The sequence below is a fragment of the Pongo abelii genome, chromosome 7 (assembly GCF_028885655.2).
Source record: "Pongo abelii isolate AG06213 chromosome 7, NHGRI_mPonAbe1-v2.0_pri, whole genome shotgun sequence".
NCBI classification, from domain to species: domain Eukaryota; kingdom Metazoa; phylum Chordata; class Mammalia; order Primates; family Hominidae; genus Pongo; species Pongo abelii.
This window is the reverse complement of record NC_071992.2, coordinates 14111777-14126534: the sequence shown is the minus strand read 5'-3', so window position 1 is coordinate 14126534 and position 14758 is coordinate 14111777. Positions and strand designations below refer to the sequence as shown.

Sequence of the window (14758 nt, the reverse complement as noted above, 5' to 3'; positions counted from 1 at the left end):
CATAACAAGAACACTAGACAAAATCCAACAGAAAAGAGACACATATGTCAGAAACATAGTTATCTCTAATTTGCAAATTTGCATGGCATCCTAAGGGTCTGGAATGAATGGAGGCTCCTCTTCAGTCTTCCTTAGCATGAGCCAAAGAATTCAACTTCGTTGCATCAACAGTGGTAGTGGTGGGTGAATACGTAGGGGTAACAAGTGTATTCGAAACTTCTCTAGGATATGGAATTTGCACAGAACCGTTGAAGAAATAGTGGCAGGAATAAAACAGAAACACTAAACACAAGGAAAAGAGGTAGGTCCCAGCATTTGGAGTTGATGGCTACTGTTTTACATTGCAGGATTCTAACAAACATTATGAATTACTTACAGATTCATTCAAATTCTTGTTCTGAACCAGTGGGACTCAAGCTTGGCTGCACATTGAAATCACTGGTGGAGTTTTTTAAAAACCTGGTACCTGGTCCAATCCCAGAGACTCCAACTAAATTGGGCTGGGGTGTAGCCTTGACTTCTCAGGTACAGCCAAGATTGACAGCCATGGAGCAGAGCTAAGAATTGCCTGGAGGGCTTGGTAAACAGTTTCCTGGAGCCTGTCCTCAGAGTTTCTGATTCCATAGGTAAAGGTGGGGCAGGAGTTTCTTCATTTCTAACAAGCTCACTGGTGATGCTGATGCTGCTGGACTAAGAACCACGCTTTGAGGACCCCTGGCCGAGGTGTACCATGTTACCCTGTCCTGAGGCAAGGAAACCATCCAGCATTCCTTGTGGCCCTCTCAAATCAGAGACAGAGCTCCCTGGATGCTCTTTTTCATGTGCTTGAAGGGCAAGTTGTGCATTTTATTTGCCCAACTCACTGAAGCCTGCTGAAGTGGGACAGCCTCTTCTTTTCCAGCCTCAAAGTATAGGAGCTTCAGTCTTTGTTGTTCTTGTTTTTTTTTATTTTTATTTTTTTATTTTTCTAGAAGCCATCTAATTTCCACTGTGGTGTCAGATAATCCCAAAGAACATGGTGTCCTGGGCATACATAAGCCAGCTGCCTGGAGTCCCTCCTACCTACTGGCACTCCAACTATCGAGGGAAGCCTTCTCTCTGTCCTCTGCCCCATTCTGATCTTCGGCCTCCCTCTGCGCTCTGAATCTGCCCTAATCCAATAAGCAAGACCCACAGGGCATTGGGAATCCTGCCCCAGATAAGGACCATCATGCACAGAGAACTGTAGCAGCCAAGGTAATATTAATAGTCATAAGTCACAGCTACCACTTGTGGGACACTTGTTCTGCCAGAAACTGCACCAACACTTTACACACATCACTTAATTTAATCCTATGTTAACCTTGAAAGATGAGAATTATTATGCCTGTTTTATAGATGACGAGACTGAGGCTCAGAGACAGTGACTTGCCCAAAGCCTTGGAGCCCTGAAGGGAGATGGGATGCGTAGCTGGATCTGGCTTATGAGTGCGTGTTTTCCCACCGTACCCTTCTGCCTCTCTGGCTACGGGTGGGATGGCATTGGGGGCAAGAATGCTGGACGCCGGCTGTTAAATGGTGTGGTGTCCACTCCTAGATGCAGCTGATGGATGACGGCCCTGGGCAGGTTGCTGGCCTGGCCTCAGATCCTTATCTACAAAAAGAGGGGCTTTGTCTAGATCACTGCAGCCCTTTTTTGCTTTGCCTTTCTAGAAGTCTCTCTGTAACTCATGCAGCTGTGCCTCCTTTCCCGGGACTCTGCCCTGCCTGGTGATGACACAGCACGTTCAGCACATCCGTTTCCAGGGAGAGCACACTCCAGAAGGAACCAGGGGCAGCTCCTGTGGCGCCACTTGGTCAGGCTAGCTGGAGGTTGTGTCAACTTGTCGGAGAGCTCCTTGATTACAGTTTATAACCTGGTTATAAAGTGTCCATTCTCGGGTGAAACTTGGCTTTCAGTTCTCTGAGATGGCAGAGCATTGTGAACTGGTCACTTTGAAAGCTGAGGGAGAGGTGGACGGAAATCAGGTCCGCTCCAGGTGGCAGCCCCACCCTTGCTTGTCAGTCCCAGAGCAGCTGCTGTGGGGTGTGCCTTCCCAGGAGGGGATGGGGCAATGCTGCGAGCTTGCACCAAGCTGGGCACAGTTCTCTGTAGCTCTCTCTTCTCCTATGGCCAGTAGGAGTGGGTGTGCTGATGAGGGCTCTTCTTACAGATTTTTGTTATGATAGCTACTAATATCATGGGTTGTTGCTACTGACAATACATAGGATGATGTGTACTTTCCTCTATGATGACTGCATTTGACCTTGAATTAGGCAACTGACATTGGATTTGGCCCTTTCATTCAAATGGGCCTCATTCCTCATCTATTACATGGGAAGAAGGAGTGAAATAAACCCCTGATCTTATCCTCTGTGAAAATCCTACACCAAACACAAGAGCAAGCACACAAATTGAGAAACGTGGGGGCACAGAGAGTTACCTGAACAACACAAGATTTTCGTTGCTGCGGTGATTTATTTTTATACATTTATTTATTTACTTTTTAATTTTACTTTAAATTCTGGGATACATGTGCAGAATGTGCAGGTTTGTTACATGGGTATACATGTGCCATGGTGGTTTGCTGCACCCATCAACCCATCATCTAGGTTTTAAGCCCCGTATGCATTAGGTGTTTGTCCTAATGCTCTCCCTCGCCTTGCCCCCGACTCGGTGACAGGCCCTGGTGTGTGATGTTCCCCTCCCTGTGTCCATGTGTTCTCATTGTTCAACTCCCACTTATGAGTAAGAACATGCGGTGTTTGGTTTTCTGTTACTGTGTTAGTCTGCTGAGAATGATGGCTTCCAGCTTCATCCATGTCCCTGCAAAGGATATGAACTCATTCTTTTTTATGGCTGCATACATTTATTTTTAAAATTGCAGTAAAATACCTATAATGTAAAATTTACTCTTTTAACCATCTTTAAGTGTATAGTTCAGTGACATCAAGTGCATTCACACTGTTGTACCACCATCACCATCTGTCCACAGAACTCTTTTAATCAATACAAATATTTTAACAGTGTTGGCATAGCACTAAAAATAACATCTCAAAAATCAATAGTGTTTTGAACTGATAAACCTCCTTTGGAGGAATTTAAGGCATTTCACAAACATTATCTTGTTTGTCCTCGCAATGGCCTTAGACAGGAGCAGAGAGAATAGAGTGGGAAGATGAGACAGAGAGAAAGAAGAAAAAAGAGGAGAAAATGCAACTTTGCCCAATTTGTAAATGACCGAGAGAGGCTTAATGAAACATCATGGGTCTCACAGGTATCACATGGATGATGATCTTCGAACCTGGATGTTTGGTTATTAGTTCAATTTTTAGTTTTCCAGGATAGACTATGATGTCACTGGGCGGTTGTAGCTTCAACCAGAGAGGGGAGGATATATTTTTAATGTTATAGGACAGCCATGCCTGTAACATTAAAAAGGGGCTCTCCATGCCTTTCAAGAGGGTTTTTCTTCGTGGACACATTGTTGGGATGGGTGTGTCAGTCTGGGAGTGGGGACTGGGAAGAAAAGGCAAGTTTTGGCAGAGGCCAGAGTGGGGTAGATTATTCTCCCAGGTTCTGTTGGTTTCTGGGCAGCTGCTAATAGGAGGATTTGGGTTGTAAGACCTGACTCGGTTGTAAGGCCGAGAGTAAAGCTCTCACCTGTGCAAAAGCTTTCATGGCCTGGGAATTAAAGTTTCATGGCTCCAGCCTGTGTGCGTGTGCGTGTGTGTGTGTGTGTGAGAGAGAGAGACAGAAAGAGAAAGAGAAAGAGAGAGAGAGAGAGACAGAGACAGAGAGAGAGAGAGAGAGAGAGAGAGAGAGAAATCAGATATGAAAGAAAAAAAATGTGATTTTTTCCTGGCTGTGAATGAGGGATCAGTTCAAGAAATTAGAAACTAAAGTTGATAAATTGTATTATTTATGTATTTTTTAACTTGGAGAGTCTTTGAAGAACTAATTTTCTTTGGTGGAGAAGACAACAACAACAACAAATTGTGTTCATTTAAAATTGTGTTTCAGGTTAGACATGGTGGCTCACATCTGTAATCCCAGCATTTTGAAAAGCCGAGGCAGGCGGATTGCTTGAGCCCAGCCATTCAAGATCAGCTTGGGCAACTTAAGGAGATACTATCCCTACAAAAAATAAGAAAAATTAGCTGGGCTTGGTGGTATGCACCTGTGGTCCTAGCTACTTGGGAAACTGAAGTGGGAGATGTGCTTAAGCCTGGGAAGTCGAGGCTGCAGTGAGCTGTGATTGCACCACTGCACTCCAGCCTGGGTAACAGAGTGAGGCCCTGTCTCAAAGGAAAAAAAATGTATTTCAATTAGACTTAGTCTTTTTGTTACTGGAAAATTTTACAATACATTTCTGGGAGCAAGAACATGTTACTGCTCCTGGTGCAAGGTTTGAATTCCTAAGATCCAGGAACAAAGATGTACATAAACTTTGATTAAAAGACAGAAATGAACCTGAAAAACAGTCTGGCAATTAGAACCAAGCCAGTAGGGTACTGTTATTTAGCCTGGAACATCCTTTCCAAGTAAGTGGGGAGAAGGGCGCTGCTTCTTAGTGAAAGGAGTATATAATTAATTGGTCTGGTGGTCTCCACTCAACCAGTGATATGTGTAATTAGTTTCTCACTGAGAACAAAGGGAAGCACACAATAAATGCTAGCTTTGTTGTTGTTGTTGTTGTTAGCTCTGCAGCTGGCTAAGCTCTGCTGAACCCACAAGAAGACCAAGAGTAGCTGACTTCAAATCTCCTTCCTTTATTCACTCACTTTCTTAAGAACCTGCTTTGCACTGGGCACTGTGCTAGAAGATGGTAAAAAGGGTTTCAGGCTTGGCCATGAATGAGTTTACAGACCAGCAGAAGGAGAGGAGACAGACATGCCAATGTATCAGTGCAACCAAACATCATTGATGCCATGAAAGACACATATGCAGACAGTATAATGAAGGGAGTGATTAGTTTGTTTGGATGGTGTATAAGGAAGTAGATAAGGCTTCTGCAAGAGGTAATGTCTAAGCCGTGTTTTTAAAAAAGTCAATGAGAATTTCCCAGACAGGAGGAGTTTGGGAGGATAGGTGAGAAGCACTGCAGGGAATGGTGTATTTGTCGCTACTTATAAAGACATGCCTGAGACTGGTTAATTTATAAAGAAAAAGAGGTTTAATGGACTCACAGTTCCATGTGGCTAGGGAGGCCTCACAATCATGGTGGAAGGTGAAAGGCACGTCTTACATGGCAGCAGAGAAGAGAGAATGAGAACCAGGTGAAAGGGGCTTCCCCTTATAAACCCATCAGATCTCGTGAGACTTATTCACCACCATGAGAACAGTATGGGGGAAATTGCCCCATGATTCAATTATTTCCCACCAGGTCCCTCCCACAACAGGTAGGAATTACGGGAGATACAATTCAAGATGAGATTTGGATGGGGACACACCACCAAACCATATCAACGGTGAGCAACTAAAGTGAAGGTTCACACTCCCCAGAGGTTTTTTATGAAATGATTGCTGAACGGAATGGAGTCACTGGCAAAATGTACTGCTTGGGGGAAAGAGGGGCTCAGCTGGTCAGGCATCCTCAGAAGAAAGGAAGAAGGTGGAATGAATAATGGCAAGAAGAAAAGTGATGAAACAATAAATGAGAGTAGTTGGATGATAAAAGAGTATAAAAAAGTGGAAAGGTTAAGAAAAATCTTCTATTAAACCCCTGAAGAAGAATTACAAAGCACTCAGAGTTAAGCCAGATGATCAGCAGACAGGCCTTTCCAGTTCATGTTTTTAATTTTAATTTTTTTCTGTGACATCAGAAATTTCTGCTAACCTTTCCACTTTAAAGCTGGAGATAACACGGCCTGTATCAGGCAAAAATCCTCAACAGAACTAGGATGATGCCATCTAGGCAGCACAGTCTCTAAGACTAGAAGCCATTATTCTCTTTGTATCAGATCCAGCCTGGTCCCACTGCCTGCTGAAGCTGCACCCCCAGAAGAGAGGGAGCCCCTGGATGGCTCCAAGGGGCATCAACCAGCCCATCCTCTGTCCTGTGCCTATAAACTCCTTCACCTCCATCTCAAGGGTTCGCCATGATCCCAGGTTCCAGGAGGCCAGGAGGATCAAGAGTCTCAGATAGCAGAAAGCCCACAGAATCTGGCTACTACCAGGAGATCAGTTGCCTTTTTTTTTTTTTTTTGAGACAGAGTCTTCCTCTGTCACCCAGGCTGGAGTGCAGTGGTGCAATCTCAGCTCATTGCAACCTCTGCCACCAGGGTTCAAGCAATTCTCTTGCCTCAGCCTCCTGAATAGCTGGGACTACAGGTGCTCACCACCACGCCCAGCTAATTTTTGTATTTTTGGTAGAGACAGGGTTTCACCATGTTGGCCAGGCTGGTCTCGAACTCCTGACCTCAAGTGATCTGCCCACCTTGGCCTCCCAAAATGCTGGGATTACAGGTGTGAACAGGTGTGAGCCACTGCACCCAGCCGAGATCAGTTGCCTCAATTGTCAGTTTCCTCCTCTCTCCCCTTCTCAGGTCTATCATGGCAGAATTTGTCCCAGAACATACAACTACAGAACCACCGAGTTTTAGTGTGAGAAAAGAGCCTAGGCATCTCCTAATTTAATGGGCTTCAATGGTTTGGCTCAGTTGCCCTAAGCAATAAAAATAATTTGAGTATGTAACCTCAATTGACGTATATTTACTCATTTATTCATTTATAAATGACATACTTCTGTACTAATATACTTTAAGACGTATATAAAAATTATATTTAAAAAGAAAAATAAATAAAAGTGATAATATTTTCTCCTGTGCCTTAATGGATTATCTTTGTTCCTTTTGGGATATGTGAATCTGTTTTGGAGACAACTTACCTAATTCAGTCTGATCTGCTAATCTCCTATGTAACTCTCCACCAAGAGGAAATTCAACCTTTTCATGAACACTTGGAGGGACACCCAATCCATTTTGGAAACATCTAGGCGTTTCTTGATTACCATGCTCTGGATGGCCAAATCGGGGGGTTTTCATGCAGTATCACACCTGGACTTTGAGCCAGAAGTGAACACTTCTCTGGGCGCCTCGCTTCTGGCCCTCCCTGGATCTCACTGCAACCTGAGTGCCAGAGCTGTGAAGACTGCAGCAAAGTCCTCCAACTGCCACGGTAAATATTATCATTGCCTCTGGTATGCAGAAAAGCAAGCAGAGCCGCATTTGCTGCTTCCAGGTGGCAGACACAGAAATGAGAGCAGGGCAGGAGGGGCTCAGAAGGTGTCTGGGAAGAAAGAGATCAATAAAGACCTCACTAGTGTGCAGTATTTACTGTAAACAGCCCAAGGTGGTTTGGGGTTGGGGCGAACTGTCAACGTAGAGCAGTTCTTTCTCAGGGACTGTGGGAACAGGTGTTCTAAAAGGAAGGATGAAGATAGCAGTTGCAGTGGGATCGGCAATGAGACCCTGGGCTCAGGGAAGTCACTGAGGTTTAATGTGGCCTGGCAGCCAGCGCCACAGCACACGAGGCCCCTGCCACATTTTACACACACATTTCAAGATCCTGTATCGCCACAGTGTGTCATTACTTTAAGACCATGGAGTACTTTCTCAATTCTTCAGCAGAGAGGTTTTTTCCAAAGCACACAAATGCTAGTGGTGGAGCTGGTTTAAGGCCAAGAATCCTCAACTGACAAAGAGCTCAGTAAGCCCTGGGTAGGATAAAAAATGCAGGTGTGTCTTGCCCTGAAACATCTCAGGATGAAAGAACTGGTTGGAAGTGCCTCTCCATCCAGCTTTTGGCTAAAGCATTTAAAGGAGGCTCTCTTTCAACAATTAAGCTGGTGTGGGATGGAAGAGCTTTCGTGCAGTTAGGGAAAAACCTTCTCCCTCTTCCTCTTTCCCAGTTCCAGTTGCTTTTGAGTGACAGGCTAACCTGGGTCCTGAAGCCAGATTCAGAATTACTATGGCTTTGAATTTGATCTCTTATGGTTCTATACTGAAAGAGCAATATTCTTTTTGAGGTGAGTGAGTTCCCCATATTGGAAGCTGCTCTGGGTTTAGGGTAGAATCTTCAGGGTCCAAGGGAACGCAAAGGGAAAACAACTTGGGTTGTAGTTGGGTGGTGAGACTATGCTAACTTTTTGTTGTTGTTGTTGTTGTTTTGGTTTTTTGTTTGTTTGTTTGTTTGCTTCCCAAGAAAGCTTTTCCTAATTCACCAGTTCCAGAAACCTGCCTGCTTCCCTGGCCGCAGGGGCAGGTGTATATTCAGGTGTAACCAATCATTCTGTCCTGACATTAGTGATTGACCCAAGGGTCAAACTGGGTCTTTCCAAGGTCCGATAAAGTAAATATCCATGGTTGCTACATAGGAGGCTATGAATTTGGGGCTCTTGGGCACTGTGTTATTATCTGACATGGGGAGACTTGGAATGAAGCTGACAGACAGGTGGCAGGGATGAAAGATAAATGCAGGCGGGCATGAAGCTGCATGACAGGGAGAGTCCTGGGAGTGTGGAGTCGACCACAACTCCTCGCTCTCCCCAACCCCATGTGAAACCCATCAGCGAGGGCTTTCATCTCCACCTTTGAAAGAGAACCAAATTCTGATGATGTGATGACATCTCACCAGCCCCACTTTGACAATCTTAAATCCAGAGGGCAGACGGTCTCTCGTGGAAAGCAACAGACGTGTTTTATCTGGCCTCCCTGCTCTCTGCTTTGCTTCTGCGTAGGCTACTTTCCATACAGCAAAGAGGTCATTTGGTGGTTGTCTGCTTGGCCAGAGAGCTTTGAAACAGTCCCTACATTCTGTCACTCCTCTGCTCAAACTCTCCAAAGGATTCCCATCTCACTCAGAGTAAAAGCCAATGCCTTACGGTAGTTTACCACTCCCTGCAACCTGCTGTCCACCTCTGCTCATGGTCCTCCCCACTGTTCCTTGAACAGAACATGCACGTTCCCAGCTTCATGTCTTTGTATGGGCTGTTCTATCTGCCCGGAAGATGGCAGGGCTCACCCCCTAACCCCTGCAGTCCTTTATTCAATGTCACCTTAGTAGTAAGGCCTTCCCTGACCCCACCACACCCCTCCCCTCCACTCACACAATTCTCTGTCTTCTGACACGGCTATTTTTTTTGTAATTTTTGCACACTATATATTTATTTTTCTGTTTGTTGTTGATGTCATAATTTTCATCACTGTGTAGCTGAAACCTGAAATGCTTAGCTGAAACACTGAATGGCCCCTGAAACCTAGTGACTACAATCAGTTGCAATCCTGGCATTCTGGGTGTTGGTTCCAGCTGTTCTTTCCTTTATTCTGCTGGTTACAACAGCAGCCTTCCCAGCTACCAGAGCCTATTAATTCCCTCTTTTGCATAGGCTAGCTTGACTTGTGTTGGAGTACTGCCATTTTTAAACCTGGAAATTTGGGGGCAGATCTGTAAAATGTCTAAAGATGAAATACATTGGTTTTCCCCCGCCCCAAGCTTTTGATATTGGTTCAAACTATGGGCTTTCAATATGCCAGTAGCTGAACCCAACACAAATGTAGAGCTTATTCATAGTTTTCATATTATTGTCTCTTGTTAAATTGTACGTTCTTAAATTTTTTTGCTACATTCTTAAGCCTGAGTTTTGGTATCTCTTAGAGTCAGCATTCTCCTGTGGGAATTTATCTCTGAAATCAAACCTAATTCAGAGAGTACATGGGGTTCAATTTAGATAACTGCTTACAGTCAACTTTTTCAGATGGGTAACTCATAAAATGAGGAGTACTGTGGTGTTAACACTCCAGTTCCTTATCATCGGGGTAGTGTAGGGCTGAAGCGGAATGACTGACAAGGAAACATCTGGAATCAGCTATTTTGTGGCAATAATCACATATCCTCACCCAGTTCTGCATGGAAGCTTCCTGTAGGCTGCAGGCCACTGGTATTCCACCTTTGCTGTACCTTAAAATCACCTGGGTTGAGTTGAAAACTCTTTATATCTAGGCTGCACCCTGGACCAATTACATCAGATCTCTGGGGTTAGAAAAACATCAGTGAGAACAACAGCAGGTAGTCCTGAGCATATACAGTCTACCAGGTTCCAAGCTATGTGCTTTACATGAATGATCTCATTTAATCCTAACAATTATTCTGTAAGGCAGTACTCTTACTATCCCACCTAAACAGAAGAGGAACTAGATAGAGGTGCACAGAGTTTAAGTAGATTTTCCAAGGCTTTTTGCGGGGAGCCAGTGAAGAGAACCAGTTACTAATCTAGACAATCTGACTTCAGAGGCAAAGCTCTTTCATAATTTACTTTTTATTTAAAACATGAAATATACTTAATTAATTTTATTATATATATATATATTTTTTTTTTTTTTGAGATGGAGTCTCGCTCTGTCACCCAGGCTGGAGTGCAGTGGTGCGATCTCAGCTCACTGCAAGCTCCACCTCCCTGGTTCACGCCATTCTCCTGCCTCAGCCTCCTGAGTAGCTGGGACTACAGGCACCCACCACCACGCCCGGCTAATTTTTTGTGTTTTTTAGTAGAGACGGGGTTTCACCGTGTTAGCCAGGATGGTCTCGATCTCCTGACCTCGTGATCCACCTGGCTTGGCCTCCCAGAGTGCTGGGATTACAGGCATGAGCCACTGCACCCGGCCTATATTTATTTTGAGACAGAGTTTTGCTCTGTTGCCCAGACTGGAGTGCAGTGGCGCAATCTTGGCTCACTGCAACCTCCACCTCCCAGGTTCAAGAAATTCTCGTGCCTCAGCCTCCCAAGTAGCTAGGATTACAGGGGTGCACCACCACACCTGGCTAATTTTTGTATTTTTAGTAGAGACGGGGTTTCACCATTTTGGCCAGGCTGGTCTTGAACTCCTGACCAAGCAATCCACCTGCCTCGGCCTCCCAAAGTGTTGGGATTATAGGCGTGAGCCACCATACCCTGCTGAAATATACATAATTTAAGGAGTCAAATAGTTCTCCAAAGCTCGTTACCAAAAATATCAGTCTATCAGTCCCCTCCTTATCCCCAGCTGATCTATTTTCTTATCCTCAAGGTGATCACTTTTAATCATTTTAGCTATTTCTTTTCATATTGATATCTATGTCTCTATCATTGTTTATAATGTGACTTTTGGTTTTTCCACTTTAAGCCTTGGCTCTTACCTTCCCAAATGGAAAATGAGGGTGTAGATTTCATTGCCCATTATTGCTCACTTCTCCTGATATACCTTTGATTATATCAGAGTGGATTATGTTATTTGGGTTGTGTAAGTATTGTTAATTGTGTAAATAGCTGAGCTACGCAATATGTTCACCATATGAGTATTCTTTCCTCTTAAACAATTCTATTTTGTTACCAAGTTGTAGAATCTGTTGTTATCTCTCTCAGAGTAATAATGGTTGTTAGTTTCTTGTTTGTTTGTTTGTTTGTTTGTTTTCATTGGTGGGTGAGGTGTAATCTCATGTTCTTGCATAGTTTCTGTTTACTTCAAGTTGCTTTTTTGTTTGTCTCTTCTGGAATCCGCCTCAGATGTTCTGTGATCTTTGGCTGTTTGCTTGTGAGTGTCAGAGAGGTGCAAAAAGCAGACTGGAAACTGCATAAATGGAGAGAAGGAGGGTTGTCTCTTCTGGCTTCACTGAACGTTTCCTCAGGAAACTCCAGCATCGGTATCACTATCATGCAGAGTTAGGAAAGGGATCTGTGCATCCAAATGTTTTGAAAAACACTTTTCACCAACCGTCTTCTTTTAAGCTCCTAGTTTACCCCCCCTTCCAAAGGTATCCATGCTATCCATTCCTGAGGCTTTTCGAGGACCCAGATGCAAACTGAGTTGCATCTCAGCCTTTCCCATGGCTGACTTAGAATGCATCTGTCTAGAATGCACTCTGCCAGTGATCAGTTGTGCTCCTACTTAAAAAAAAAAAAAATCATGCACATGGGCCAGGTGCGGTGGCTCACACCTGTAATCCCAGCACTTTGGGAGGGCTAAGTGGGTGGATTGTGAGGTCAGGCATTCAAGACCAGCCTGGCCAACGTGGTGAAATCCTGTCTCTACTAACAATACAAAAATTAGCCAGGCATGGTGGCGTGCGCCTGTAGTCCCAGCTACTTGGGAGGCTGAGGCAGGAGAATCACTTGAACCCAGGAGGCAGAGGTTGTAGTGAGCCAAGATCTCGCCACTGCACTCCAGCCTGGGTGACAGAGCAAGACTCTGTGTAAAAAAAAAATTATGCAAAAGTATGTATATTACACACATGTATCTGTTATATGACCTTGTGACTCAATCTCTTTGTCATAGTGACTTTATGTCGTTACTGAAACCTTCTACCCTCATTTTACTGGGGACACAGATAGGAGCGGAGCTAAACAAGTGTGCTCAATCCATCATCCTTAATGGAGGAATCAGAGCGCCCCATCACCACCTTTATTAAAATGATAGAAAATCGACTGTCTGCCTGCTAGTGAGTGTGTATAAGCACCTCCACAAGCCTGCTTCACTTGCTTCTCACAGCCATTTTACATAGGTCAGGAGGCCTTCACATGCCCATAGCGCATGGAAATGATAGGGCGCTTAGCTGAGACCACATCACAGGTCTCTTGACGTCTAACCCAGTGCCATTTCCACGTGTTCAGATTGTATCCTGGGCTATTCCGAGGACAACACTTGAAACGGGAAAGAATGATGTGCCTGGGCCCACCAGAGATGATGGGAAACCTTGATTCTGTTTATCACCTTGATTCAAATTTCACGTTCACAGCCTGAGTCTACAAAGAAGAGAAACAGAAGAGGGAAGCCTGGTGAAAACTCTTTCATTCCATTCTTGTCTGTCTTTATCTGCTCCAACTGTGAGGACTGCTTACCCTAGGAGCAGATCAATGCAGAGATGGACACATTTGTAGCACCTACAAAGGGTGAGAAAAGACAGGGGATTCCCAGGCACCGGAAGAATGAGGAAAACAGTGACCTTTGCTCCCAGGCTGGAGAAAAATGCTGTATCTAAACTGACATTGGCCGGCTGGATGGCATTTAGAAACCAAATGAACTGCTGGTAAGTGGCGAGGTCAGGGGTTCAGCTAATTGTGGAACCACGGGCACTCCCCACTGACCCAGAAATCCTTGTAATCTATGGCTTAGGGACATACATTGCGAAGGTGGTTTTTACAGTTCATCTTTGAAAATAGACGCGGGAAGCTCTGGCTGGTATACATACTGATAGTAGCCTTGCTTGGTGTCTTAGAAACATCTGCGAAATATAGCTTTCTGGCTTAAATAATAAAAGGAGATAGAATGATAAAAAGAAATCACAGCAAATACAGTGAATGAACCAGGTTTGATAAGGTACATGCAGAAAACGACCTTATTTTCTCTCTCCGATGCATTAGAATCCATGTTGTAATTTTGTACATTCTGCAACGTTGGATGAAAAATCAGGCAAATCAAATAACTTTGTCACTATTGGTAATAAAAAGTCTTCTAGGTTATTTAAAATCCAAGATGAATCTTCTGGAAATCAAGCATTTCAACAAATAAAATGGCCAAGGCAATGTAGACATCAAAACGGAAAGCTTTATCTAAAGCCAAAGTTCTTTTCCTCTTCTGTTGTGTGCCTGCCTCAGGCTCAAGATCTGAGAATGGAGTTTCCTTCCTCCTGCTGCCTCGTGATATTGATTCTGACTTCCCTAGGGTTGGAGCCCAGGGGAAGGAGATATGGGAAGGGACCAGAAGGTCCTTGTTGGTGGGCACAGCTGTAATGAGACATGCGGTGTAGAGATGAGCAGTTCTGCATCTCTCCCTTCCGGGACCTTTCGGATTGTGAATCTCTTGATGCAGGCAGTGCCATGCCCTGGGCGAGCAGCTTTATGAAGATTCCTCGCTCCATCCTGGGGCTTCTGTGTGTCGGTCCCTCTTTTGGGTCATGGTGCCTTCCAGGAAGCCATCTGTGCTGGCAGGGTCCTCCATGGCTTCCCATATGGTTCATAAGTGACTCTTCTCCATCCATAGCAGTCCCACTCCTCTCTCACTGGGTTCTTCTAGGTCAGGCCAGTGGTCACAGTCTCTGCTGTTAGTTTTCCCCAGAAATAAGTCAGGTGCCAATGTCTGCACTCTGCACAGTTTTAGGGGATGCAAATCAAGTTAAAGGTGGTTACCCTGCTCCACTCTGTTCCCAGCAGCACTTTACATAGCCTGATGGGAGGGGAAAAGGGGAAAAGGTCCCCTCTCCTCCTTTGTGGGGATGGGAGGAAACTCATCCTGCTGACTTTGCACAAGCTATACCCCTGTTCGGGCCTCCTCAGTGTCCCCTGCTGTACTTGTAGGCAGGTGACGGCATTTGACTCTTTTTTTTTTTAATTTACCCCTTTGATGCGTTTTGAGTCTGGCATTAGCCTGGCTCCTGGTGGTTTGTCCCTGGCCTTTGGGATCCATAGTAGAATGGAAAACATTCCTCAAATATTCCAGGTCCTAATCCCCACAACCTGTGAATATTACTTTATTTGGCAAAAAAATGTGGTTAAACTGAGCATCTGTCACTGGTAAACTGAGTTCCTTCCCTACTTTGCACTGATCACAGGGAAAGAATACCCAATTGGAAAAAAGGCAAGCAGGACTTATTCTCCCGCCAGAGGAGAAGGAGTGAGCTCTCGCTCCCAAGACACCTCCTAATCCCCGAGATGTGGGAAGCTGAGGGATTTTAAGGCATTAGCTATGGATTTGGGAGGTTTGTAAG

General features: G+C 44.7%; 1 long non-coding RNA gene across 1 annotated transcript; it reads right to left on the bottom strand.

Moving 5' to 3' along the window:
* Positions 1 to 2477: 2477 nt before the first annotated feature.
* Positions 2478 to 7175, bottom strand: LOC134761840 (uncharacterized). The gene is made up of 3 exons (XR_010140995.1): positions 6909 to 7175; positions 4200 to 4317; positions 2478 to 2845 (listed from the first exon to the last, which is right to left on the bottom strand). It is a non-coding gene; the product is annotated as an uncharacterized LOC134761840 (long non-coding RNA).
* Between the last annotated feature and the right edge of the window lie 7583 nt (positions 7176 to 14758).